General features: G+C 34.8%; 4 non-coding genes across 4 annotated transcripts; all 4 read left to right on the plus strand.

Annotated features, from left to right (window-relative positions):
* Window positions 1-3,578: 3,578 nt before the first annotated feature.
* TRNAS-ACU (transfer RNA serine (anticodon ACU)) lies at window positions 3,579-3,652 on the plus strand. The gene has a single exon. It is a non-coding gene; the product is annotated as a tRNA-Ser (tRNA).
* Window positions 3,653-7,072: 3,420 nt separating this feature from the next.
* Window positions 7,073-7,146, plus strand: TRNAS-ACU (transfer RNA serine (anticodon ACU)). Its single transcript has one exon. It is a non-coding gene; the product is annotated as a tRNA-Ser (tRNA).
* Window positions 7,147-8,228: 1,082 nt separating this feature from the next.
* TRNAS-ACU (transfer RNA serine (anticodon ACU)) lies at window positions 8,229-8,302 on the plus strand. The gene has a single exon. It is a non-coding gene; the product is annotated as a tRNA-Ser (tRNA).
* A 2,272-nt stretch (window positions 8,303-10,574) lies between these two features.
* TRNAS-ACU (transfer RNA serine (anticodon ACU)) lies at window positions 10,575-10,648 on the plus strand. Its single transcript has one exon. It is a non-coding gene; the product is annotated as a tRNA-Ser (tRNA).
* Window positions 10,649-11,072: the final 424 nt, after the last annotated feature.

Raw genomic sequence — 11,072 nt, forward strand, 5'->3', positions numbered from 1 at the left:
TTAAAGTTTTTCTAGGAAACGTTCTAGATGTATGCTTATTAGACTTTGTCAGTATGTACTTTTTGCAAAGTGTCTCTGTGGTGCAATCAGTTAGTGTGTCTGGCTACTTACCAAAAGGTTGGTGGTTCAATCCCAACCAGGGACGTAATTGACCTTGTTATCAGATTTTGGTGATCTTTAAGTAGACAAGTCAAAATTTCAAATCCCCTGTTATGGTGTAGGGTACCTGGCCTTCTCTGATGTAATCAGAGTTAGATTTGATTCAGTGATTTTATAAAAACAGCTAGGAAGCACAATTTAGCAGTGGGTTGCAGAGAAAAAGAAATATGCTGGCAAAAAAAATCCAATTGAGTGATTAAACAGCTCTTCATTTTCTGGCTTTATTTTTATGCTAACAAATTTGTTCTTTGAAAAGTGTCCACAAAGCCAAGTCTCTGATTAACACCTTTGTAGGTATGGTTTTTCACCTATTACTAAATTAAACTTGCTTCATTGGAAAGGCAGCAAGATGCATCCTCATTTCAATGTCTACTGAAATAATACAGGTTGACACCAGGAAACATTAACGCCACTGCATCCTTGCTGCTTTCTCATGTGGAAGTCTGTTTAATGTGAAAACAAGGTGATATCTAATTAGCACACAGGTAAGGAATTAAGAAAATCTTTATTTAAGGGTGAAAATGTTTCTCACAAAATCGTTGCCCCAATGCATCATTGAAATTCAAGCTGGAAATATGATTTTAATATATCACTTGTACATTTTGTATTGCTCTTCTGGTGACAATGTAGTTTGTTTTTGTCAATTACCATTTTAATAATAGGGTAAAGAAAATTAAGTGGATTTTTGAAAGAAAACAATACTGTCAATATACTATTAAAACAAATTAAAATGGTAAAAGTTATTGTACTGTAAGTAAAAATAAAAGAGCCAACATATCAATCCCAGTTTTGGAATACTTTAATTAACAAAAACAAATGCATATAGCAGAGGATAGTTTCAATCTGCCTACCTCTGGGTTATGTGCTCAGCATGCTTCCATTGCTGTACTCTGCTGCACATGTAAGTGCAATAGATCCTGAAGCACTCACTCATCATGGGAAAGTACCAATGTGTTTCTTCGTTGGTTGATGGAAGAAACATCTTACAAAAACTTTCCAGATTATTGACTTTTTAAAGTTTTTCTAGGAAACGTTTTAGATGAATGCTTATTAGCCTTTGTCAGTATGTACTTTTGCAAAGTGTTTCTGTGGCGCAATCAGTTAGTGTGTCTGGCTACTAACCAAAAGGTTGGTGGTTCAATCCCAACCAGGGACGTAATTGACCTTGTTATCAGATTTTGGTGATCTTTAAGTAGACAAGTCAAAATTTCAAACCCCCTCTTATGGTGTAGGGTACCTGGCCTTCTCTGATGTAATCAGAGTTAGATTTGATTCAGTGATTTTATAAAAACAGCTAGGAAGCACAATTTAGCAGTGGGTTGCAGAGAAAAAGAAATATGCTGGCAAAAAAATCCAATTGAGTGATTAAACAGCTCTTCATTTTCTGGCTTTATTTTTATGCAAACAAATTTGTTCTCTGAAAAGTGTCCACAAAGCCAAGTCTCTGATTAACACCTTTGTAAGGATGGTTTTTCACCTATTACTAAATTAAACTTGCTTCATTGGAAAGGCAGCAAGATGCATCCTCATTTCAATGTCTACTGAAATAATACAGGTTGACACCAGGAAACATTAACGCCACTGCATCCTTGCTGCTTTCTCATGTAAAAGTCTGTTTAATGTGAAAACAAGGTGATATCTAATTAGCACACAGGTAAGGAATTAAGAAAATATTTAAGGGTGAAAATGTTTCTCACAAAATCGTTGCCCCAATGCATCATTGAAATTCAAGCTGGAAAGATGATTTTAATATATCACTTGTACATTTTGTATTGCTCTTCTGCTGGCAATGTAGTTTGTTTTTGTCAATTACCATTTTAATAATAGGGTAAAGAAAATTAAGTGGATTTTTAAAAGAAAACAATACTTTCAATATACTATTAAAACAAATTAAAATGGTAAAAGTTATTGTACTTTAATGAAAAATCAAAGAGCAAAAATATCAATCCCAGTTTTGGATTACTTTAATTAACAAAAAAAAATGCATATAGCAGAGGATAGTTTTAATCTGCCTACCTCTGGGTTATGGGCCCAGCATGCTTCCATTGCAGTACTCTGCTGCACATGTAAGTGCAAGAGATCCTGAAGCACTCACTCATCATGGGAAAGTACCAATGTGTTTCTTCGTTGGTGGATGGAAGAAACATCTTACAAAAACTCTCCAGATTATTGACTTTTTAAAGTTTTTCTAGGAAACATTTTAGATGAATGCGTATTAGTCTTTGTCAGTATGTACTTTTTGCAAAGTGTCTCTGTGGCGCAATCGGTTAGTGTGTCCGGCTACTTACTAAAAGGTTGGTGGTTCAATCCCACCCAGGGACGTAATTGACCTTGTTATCAGATTTTGGTGATCTTTAAGTAGACAAGTCAAAATTTCAAATCCCCTCTTATGGTGTAGGGTACCTGGCCTTCTCTGATGTAATCAGAGTTAGATTTGATTCAGTGATTTTATAAAAACAGCTAGGAAGCACAATTTAGCAGTGGGTTGCAGAGAAAAAGAAATATGCTGGCAAAAAAAATCCAATTGAGTGATTAAACAGCTCTTCATTTTCTGGCTTTATTTTTATGCTAACAAATTTGTTCTCTGAAAAGTGTCCACAAAGCCAAGTCTCTGATGAACACCTTTGTAAGGATGGTTTTTCACCTATTACTAAATTAAACTTGCTTCATTGGAAAGGCAGCAAGATGCATCCTCATTTCAATGTCTACTGAAATAATACAGGTTGACACCAGGAAACATTAACGCCACTGCATCCTTGCTGCTTTCTCATGTAGAAGTCTGTTTAATGTGAAAACAAGGTGATATCTAATTAGCACACAGGTAAGGAATTAAGAAAATCTTTATTTAAGGGTGAAGATGTTTCTCACAAAATCGTTGCCCCAATGCATCATTGAAATTCAAGCTGGAAAGATGATTTTAATATATCACTTGTACATTTTGTATTGCTCTTCTGGTGACAATGTAGTTTGTTTTTGTCAATTACCCTTTTAATAATAGGGTAAAGAAAATTAAGTGGATTTTTTAAAGAAAACTATACTGTCAATATACTATTAAAACAAATTAAAATGGTAAAAGTTATTGTACTTTAAGTAAAAATAAAAGAGCAAAAATATCAATCCCAGTTTTGATTACTTAAATTAACAAAAAAAAATGCATATAGCAAAGGATAGTTTCAATCTGCCTACCTCTGGGTTATGGGCCCAGCATGCTTCAATTGCAGTACTCTGCTGCACATGTAAGTGCAAGAGATCCTGAAGCACTCACTCATCATGGGAAAGTACCAATGTGTTTCTTCGTTGGTTGATGGAAGAAACATCTTACAAAAACTCTCCAGATTATTGACTTTTTAAAGTTTTTCTAGGAAACGTTCTAGATGTATGCTTATTAGCCTTTGTCAGTATGTACTTTTTTGCAAAGTGTCTCTGTGGCGCAATCGGTTAGTGTGTCTGGCTACTAACCAAAAGGTTGGTGGTTCAATCCCACCCAGGGACGTAATTGACCTTGTTATCAGATTTTGGTGATCTTTAAGTAGACAAGTCAAAATTTCAAACCCCCTGTTATGGTGTAGGGTACCTGGCCTTCTCTGATGTAATCAGAGTTAGATTTGATTCATTGATTTTATAAAAACAGCTTGGAAGCACAATTTAGCAGTGGGTTGCAGAGAAAAAGAAATATGCTGGCAAAAAAAATCCAATTGAGTGATTAAATAGCTCTTCATTTTCTGCCTTTATTTTTATGCTAACAAATTTGTTCTCTGAAAAGTGTCCACAAAGCCAAGTCTCTGATGAACACCTTTGTAAGGATGGTTTTTCACCTATTACTAAATTAAACTTGCTTCATTGGAAAGGCAGCAAGATGCATCCTCATTTCAATGTCTACTGAAATAATACAGGTTGACACCAGGAAACATTAACGCCAATGCATCCTTGCTGCTTTCTCATGTGGAAGTCTGTTTAATGTGAAAACAAGGTGATATCTAATTAGCACACAGGTAAGGAATTAAGAAAATCTTTATTTAAGGGTGAAGATGTTTCTCACAAAATCGTTGCCCCAATGCATCATTGAAATTCAAGCTGGAAAGATGATTTTAATATATCACTTGTACATTTTGTATTGCTCTTCTGGTGACAATGTAGTTTGTTTTTGTCAATTACCATTTTAATAATAGGGTAAAGAAAATTAAGTGGATTTTTGAAAGAAAACAATACTTTCAATATACTATTAAAACAAATTAAAATGGTAAAAGTTATTGTACTTTAATGAAAAATAAAGAGCAAAAATATCAATCCCAGTTTTGGATTACTTTAATTAACAAAAAAAATGCATATAGCAGAGGAAAGTTTTAATCTGCCTACCTTTGGGTTATGGGCCCAGCATGCTTCCATTGCAGTACTCTGCTGCACATGTAAGTGCAAGAGATCCTGAAGCACTCACTCATCATGGGAAAGTACCAATGTGTTTCTTCGTTGGTGGATGGAAGAAACATCTTACAAAAACTCTCCAGATTATTGACTTTTTAAAGTTTTTCTAGGAAACGTTTTAGATGAATGCTTATTAGCCTTTGTCAGTATGGACTTTTGCAAAGTGTCTCTGTGGCGCAATCAGTTAGTGTGTACGGCTATAAACCAAAAGGTTGGTGGTTCAATCCCACCCATTGACGTAATTGACCTTGTTATCAGATTTTGGTGATATTTAAGTAGACAAGTCAAAATTTCAAACCCCCTCTTATGGTGTAGGGTACCTGGCCTTCTCTGATGTAATCAGAGTTAGATTTGATTCAGTGATTTTATAAAAAACAGCTAGGAAGCACAATTTAGCAATGGGTTGCAGAGAAAAAAAATATGCTGGCAGAAAAATCCAATTGAGTGATTAAACAGCTCTTCATTTTCTGCCTTTATTTTTATGCTAACAAATTTGTTCTCTAAAAAGTGTCCACAAAGCCAAGTCTCTGATTAACACCTTTGTAGGTATGGTTTTTCACCTATAACTAAATTAAACTTGCTTCATTGGAAAGGCAGCAAGATGCATCCTCATTTCAATGTCTACTGAAATAATACAGGTTGACACCAGGAAACATTAACGCCACTGCATCCTTGCTGCTTTCTCATGTAGAAGTCTGTTTAATGTGAAAACAAGGTGATATCTAATTAGCACACAGGTAAGGAATTAAGAAAATCTTTATTTAAGGGTGAAGATGTTTCTCACAAAATCGTTGCCCCAATGCATCATTGAAATTCAAGCTGGAAAGATCACTTGTACATTTTGTATTGCTCTTCTGGTGACAATGTAGTTTGTTTTTGTCAATTACCCTTTTAATAATAGGGTAAAGAAAATTAAGTGGATTTTTTAAAGAAAACTATATTGTCAATATACTATTAAAACAAATTAAAATGGTAAAAGTTATTGTACTTTAAGTAAAAATAAAAGAGCAAAAACATCAATCCCAGTTTTGATTACTTAAATTAACAAAAAAAAATGCATATAGCAAAGGATAGTTTCAATCTGCCTACCTCTGGGTTATGGGCCCAGCATGCTTCCATTGCAGTACTCTGCTGCACATGTAAGTGCAAGAGATCCTGAAGCACTCACTCATCATGGGAAAGTACCAATGTGTTTCTTCGTTGGTGGATGGAAGAAACATCTTACAAAAACTCTCCAGATTATTGACTTTTTAAAGTTTTTCTAGGAAACGTTTTAGATGAATGCTTATTAGCCTTTGTCAGTATGGACTTTCGCAAAGTGTCTCTGTGGCGCAATCAGTTAGTGTGTACGGCTATAAACCAAAAGGTTGGTGGTTCAATCCCACCCATTGACGTAATTGACCTTGTTATCAGATTTTGGTGATCTTTAAGTAGACAAGTCAAAATTTCAAATCCCCTCTTAAGGTGTAGGGTACCTGGCCTTCTCTGATGTAATCAGAGTTAGATTTGATTCATTGATTTTATAAAAACAGCTAGGAAGCACAATTTAGCAGTGGGTTGCAGAGAAAAAGAAATATGCTGGCAAAAAAAATCCAATTGAGTGATTAAACAGCTCTTCATTTTCTGCCTTTATTTTTATGCTAACAAATTTGTTCTCTAAAAAGTGTCCACAAAGCCAAGTCTCTGATTAACACCTTTGTAGGGATGGTTTTTCACCTATTACTAAATTAAACTTGCTTCATTGGAAAGGCAGCAAGATGCATCCTCATTTCAATGTCTACTGAAATAATACAGGTTGACACCAGGAAACATTAACGCCACTGCATCCTTGCTGCTTTCTCATGTAGAAGTCTGTTTAATGTGAAAACAAGGTGATATCTAATTAGCACACAGGTAAGGAATTAAGAAAATCTTTATTTAAGGGTGAAAATGTTTCTCACAAAATCGTTGCCCCCAATGCATCATTGAAATTCAAGCTGAAAAGATGATTTTAATATATCACTTGTACATTTTGTATTGCTCTTCTGGTGACAATGTAGTTTGTTTTTGTCAATTACCATTTTAATAATAGGGTAAAGAAAATTAAGTGGATTTTTGAAAGAAAACAATACTGTCAATATACTATTAAAACAAATTAAAATGGTAAAAGTTATTGTACTTTAAGTAAACATAAAATAGCTAACATATCAATCCCAGTTTTGGATTACTTTAATTAACAAAAAAAATGCATATAGCAGAGGATAGTTTCAATCTGCCTACCTCTGGTTAATGGGCCCAGCATGCTTCCATTGCAGTACTCTGCTGCACATGTAAGTGCAAGAGATCCTGAAGCACTCACTCATCATGGGAAAGTACCAATGTGTTTCTTCGTTGGTTGATTTAAGAAAATTCTTACAAAAACTCTCCAGATTATTGACTTTTTAAAGTTTTTCTAGGAAACGTTCTAGATGAATGCTTATTAGCCTTTGTCAGTATGTACTTTCTGCAAATTGTCTCTGTGGCGCAATCGGTTAGTGTGTCTGGCTACTAACCAAAAGGTTGGTGGTTCAATCCCACCCAGGGACATAATTGACCTTGTGATCAGGTTTTGGTGATATTTAAGTAGACAAGTCAAAATTTCAAACCCCCTCTTATGGTGTAGGGTACCTGGCCTTCTCTGATGTAATCAGAGTTAGATTTGATTCAGTGATTTTATAAAAACAGCTAGGAAGCACAATTTAGCAATGGGTTGCAGAGAAAAAAAATATGCTGGCAGAAAAATCCAATTGAGTGATTAAACAGCTCTTCATTTTCTGCCTTTATTTTTATGCTAACAAATTTGTTCTCTAAAAAGTGTCCACAAAGCCAAGTCTCTGATTAACACCTTTGTAGGGATGGTTTTTCACCTATAACTAAATTAAACTTGCTTCATTGGAAAGGCAGCAAGATGCATCCTCATTTCAATGTCTACTGAAATAATACAGGTTGACACCAGGAAACATTAACGCCACTGTATCCTTGCTGCTTTCTCATGTGGAAGTCTGTTTAATGTGAAAACAAGGTGCTATCTAATTAGCACACAGGTAAGGAATTAAGAAAATCTTTATTTAAGGGTGAAGATGTTTCTCACAAAATCGTTGCCCCAATGCATCATTGAAATTCAAGCTGGAAAGATCACTTGTACATTTTGTATTGCTCTTCTGGTGACAATGTAGTTTGTTTTTGTCAATTACCCTTTTAATAATAGGGTAAAGAAAATTAAGTGGATTTTTTAAAGAAAACAATATTGTCAATATACTATTAAAACAAATTAAAATGGTAAAAGTTATTGTACTTTAAGTAAAAATAAAAGAGCAAAAACATCAATCCCAGTTTTGATTACTTAAATTAACAAAAAAAAAATGCATATAGCAAAGGATAGTTTCAATCTGCCTACCTCTGGGTTATGGGCCCAGCATGCTTCCATTGCAGTACTCTGCTGCACATGTAAGTGCAAGAGATCCTGAAGCACTCACTCATCATGGGAAAGTACCAATGTGTTTCTTCGTTGGTTGATGGAAGAAACATCTTACAAAAACTCTCCAGATTATTGACTTTTTAAAGTTTTTCTAGGAAACGTTCTAGATGTATGCTTATTAGCCTTTGTCAGTATGTACTTTTTGCAAAGTGTCTCTGTGGCGCAATCGGTTAGTGTATCTGGCTACTAACCAAAAGGTTGGTGGTTCAATCCCACCCAGGGACGTAATTGACCTTGTTATCAGATTTTGGTGATCTTTAAGTAGACAAGTCAAAATTTCAAACCCCCTGTTATGGTGTAGGGTACCTGGCCTTCTCTGATGTAATCAGAGTTAGATTTGATTCAGTGATTTTATAAAAACAGCTAGGAAGCACAATTTAGCAGTGGGTTGCAGAGAAAAAGAAATATGCTGGCAAAAAAATCCAATTGAGTGATTAAACAGCTCTTCATTTTCTGGCTTTATTTTTATGCTAACAAATTTGTTCTTTGAAAAGTGTCCACAAAGCCAAGTCTCTGATTAACACCTTTGTAGGGATGGTTTTTCACCTATTACTAAATTAAACTTGCTTCATTGGAAAGGCAGCAAGATGCATCCTCATTTCAATGTCTACTGAAATAATACAGGTTGACACCAGGAAACATTAACGCCACTGTATCCTTGCTGCTTTCTCATGTGGAAGTCTGTTTAATGTGAAAACAAGGTGCTATCTAATTAGCACACAGGTAAGGAATTAAGAAAATCTTTATTTAAGGGTGAAGATGTTTCTCACAAAATCGTTGCCCCAATGCATCATTGAAATTCAAGCTGGAAATATGATTTTAATATATCACTTGTACATTTTGTATTGCTCTTCTGGTGACAATGTAGTTTGTTTTTGTCAATTACCATTTTAATAATAGGGTAAAGAAAATTAAATGGATTTTTGAAAGAAAGCAATACTGTCAATATACTATTAAAACAAATTAAAATGGTAAAAGTTATTGTACTTTAAGTAAAAATAAAAGAGCCAAAATATCAATCCCAGTTTTGGATTACTTTAATTAACAAAAAAAAATGCATATAGCAGAGGATAGTTTCAATCTGCCTACCGCTGGGTTATGGGCCCAGCATGCTTCCATTGCAGTACTCTGCTGCACATGTAAGTGCAAGAGATCCTGAAGCACTCACTCATCATGGGAAAGTACCAATGTGTTTCTTCGTTGGTTGATGGAAGAAACATCTTACAAAAACTCTCCAGATTATTGACTTTTTAAAGTTTTTCTAGGAAAAGTTTTATATGAATGCTTATTAGCCTTTGTCAGTATGGACTTTTGCAAAGTGTCTCTGTGGCGCAATCAGTTAGTGTGCACGGCTATTAACCAAAAGGTTGGTGGTTCAATCCCACCCAGGGACGTAATTGACCTTGTTATCAGATTTTGGTGATCTTTAAGTAGACAAGTCAAAATTTCAAACTCCCTCTTCTGGTGTAGGGTACCTGGCCTTCTCTGATGTAATCAGAGTTAGATTTGATTCAGTGATTTTATAAAAACAGCTAGGAAGCACAATTTAGCAGTGGGTTGCAGAGAAAAAGAAATATGCTGGCAAAAAAAAAATATAATTGAGTGATTAAACAGCTCTTCATTTTCTGGCTTTATTTTTATGCTAACAAATTTGTTCTCTGAAAAGTGTCCACAAAGCCAAGTCTCTGATTAACACCTTTGTAAAGATGGTTTTTAACCTATTACTAAATTAAACTTGCTTCATTGGAAAGGCAGCAAGATGCATCCTCATTTCAATGTCTACTGAAATAATACAGGTTGACACCAGGAAACATTAACGCCACTGCATCCTTGCTGCTTTCTCATGTGGAAGTCTGTTTAATGTGAAAACAAGGTGATATCTAATTAGCACACAGGTAAGGAATTAAGAAAATCTTTATTTAAGGGTGAAAATGTTTCTCACAAAATCGTTGCCCCAATGCATCATTGAAATTCAAGCTGGAAAGATGATTTTAATATATCACTTGTACATTTTGTATTGCTCTTCTGGTGACAATGTAGTTTGTTTTTGTCAATTACCATTTTAATAATAGGGTAAAGAAAATTAAGTGGATTTTTGAAAGAAAACAATACTTTTAATATACTATTAAAACAAATTAAAATGGTAAAAGTTATTGTACTGTAAGTAAAAATAAAAGAGCCAACATATCAATCCCAGTTTTGGATTACTTTAATTAACAAAAAAAAAAAAATGCATATAGCAGAGGATAGTTTCAATCTGCCTACCTCTGGGTTATGGGCCCAGCATGCTTCCATTGCAGTACTCTGCTGCACATGTAAGTGCAAGAGATCCTGAAGCACTCACTCATCATGGGAAAGTACCAATGTGTTTCTTCGTTGGTTGATTTAAGAAAATTCTTACAAAAACTCTCCAGATTATTGACTTTTTAAAGTTTTTCTAGGAAACGTTCTAGATGAATGCTTATTAGCCTTTGTCAGTATGTACTTTTTGCAAATTGTCTCTGTGGCGCAATCGGTTAGTGTGTCTGGCTACTAACCAAAAGGTTGGTGGTTCAATCCCACCCAGGGACATAATTGACCTTGTGATCAGGTTTTGGTGATATTTAAGTAGACAAGTCAAAATTTCAAACCCCCTCTTATGGTGTAGGGTACCTGGCCTTCTCTGATGTAATCAGAGTTAGATTTGATTCAGTGATTTTATAAAAAACAGCTAGGAAGCACAATTTAGCAATGGGTTGCAGAGAAAAAAAATATGCTGGCAGAAAAATCCAATTGAGTGATTAAACAGCTCTTCATTTTCTGCCTTTATTTTTATGCTAACAAATTTGTTCTCTAAAAAGTGTCCACAAAGCCAAGTCTCTGATTAACACCTTTGTTGGGATGGTTTTTCACCTATAACTAAATTAAACTTGCTTCATTGGAAAGGCAGCAAGATGCATCCTCATTTCAATGTCTACTGAAATAATACAGGTTGACACCAGGAAACATTAACGCC

The sequence above is a fragment of the Pseudophryne corroboree genome, unplaced genomic scaffold, assembly GCF_028390025.1.
Source record: "Pseudophryne corroboree isolate aPseCor3 unplaced genomic scaffold, aPseCor3.hap2 scaffold_2817, whole genome shotgun sequence".
NCBI classification, from domain to species: domain Eukaryota; kingdom Metazoa; phylum Chordata; class Amphibia; order Anura; family Myobatrachidae; genus Pseudophryne; species Pseudophryne corroboree.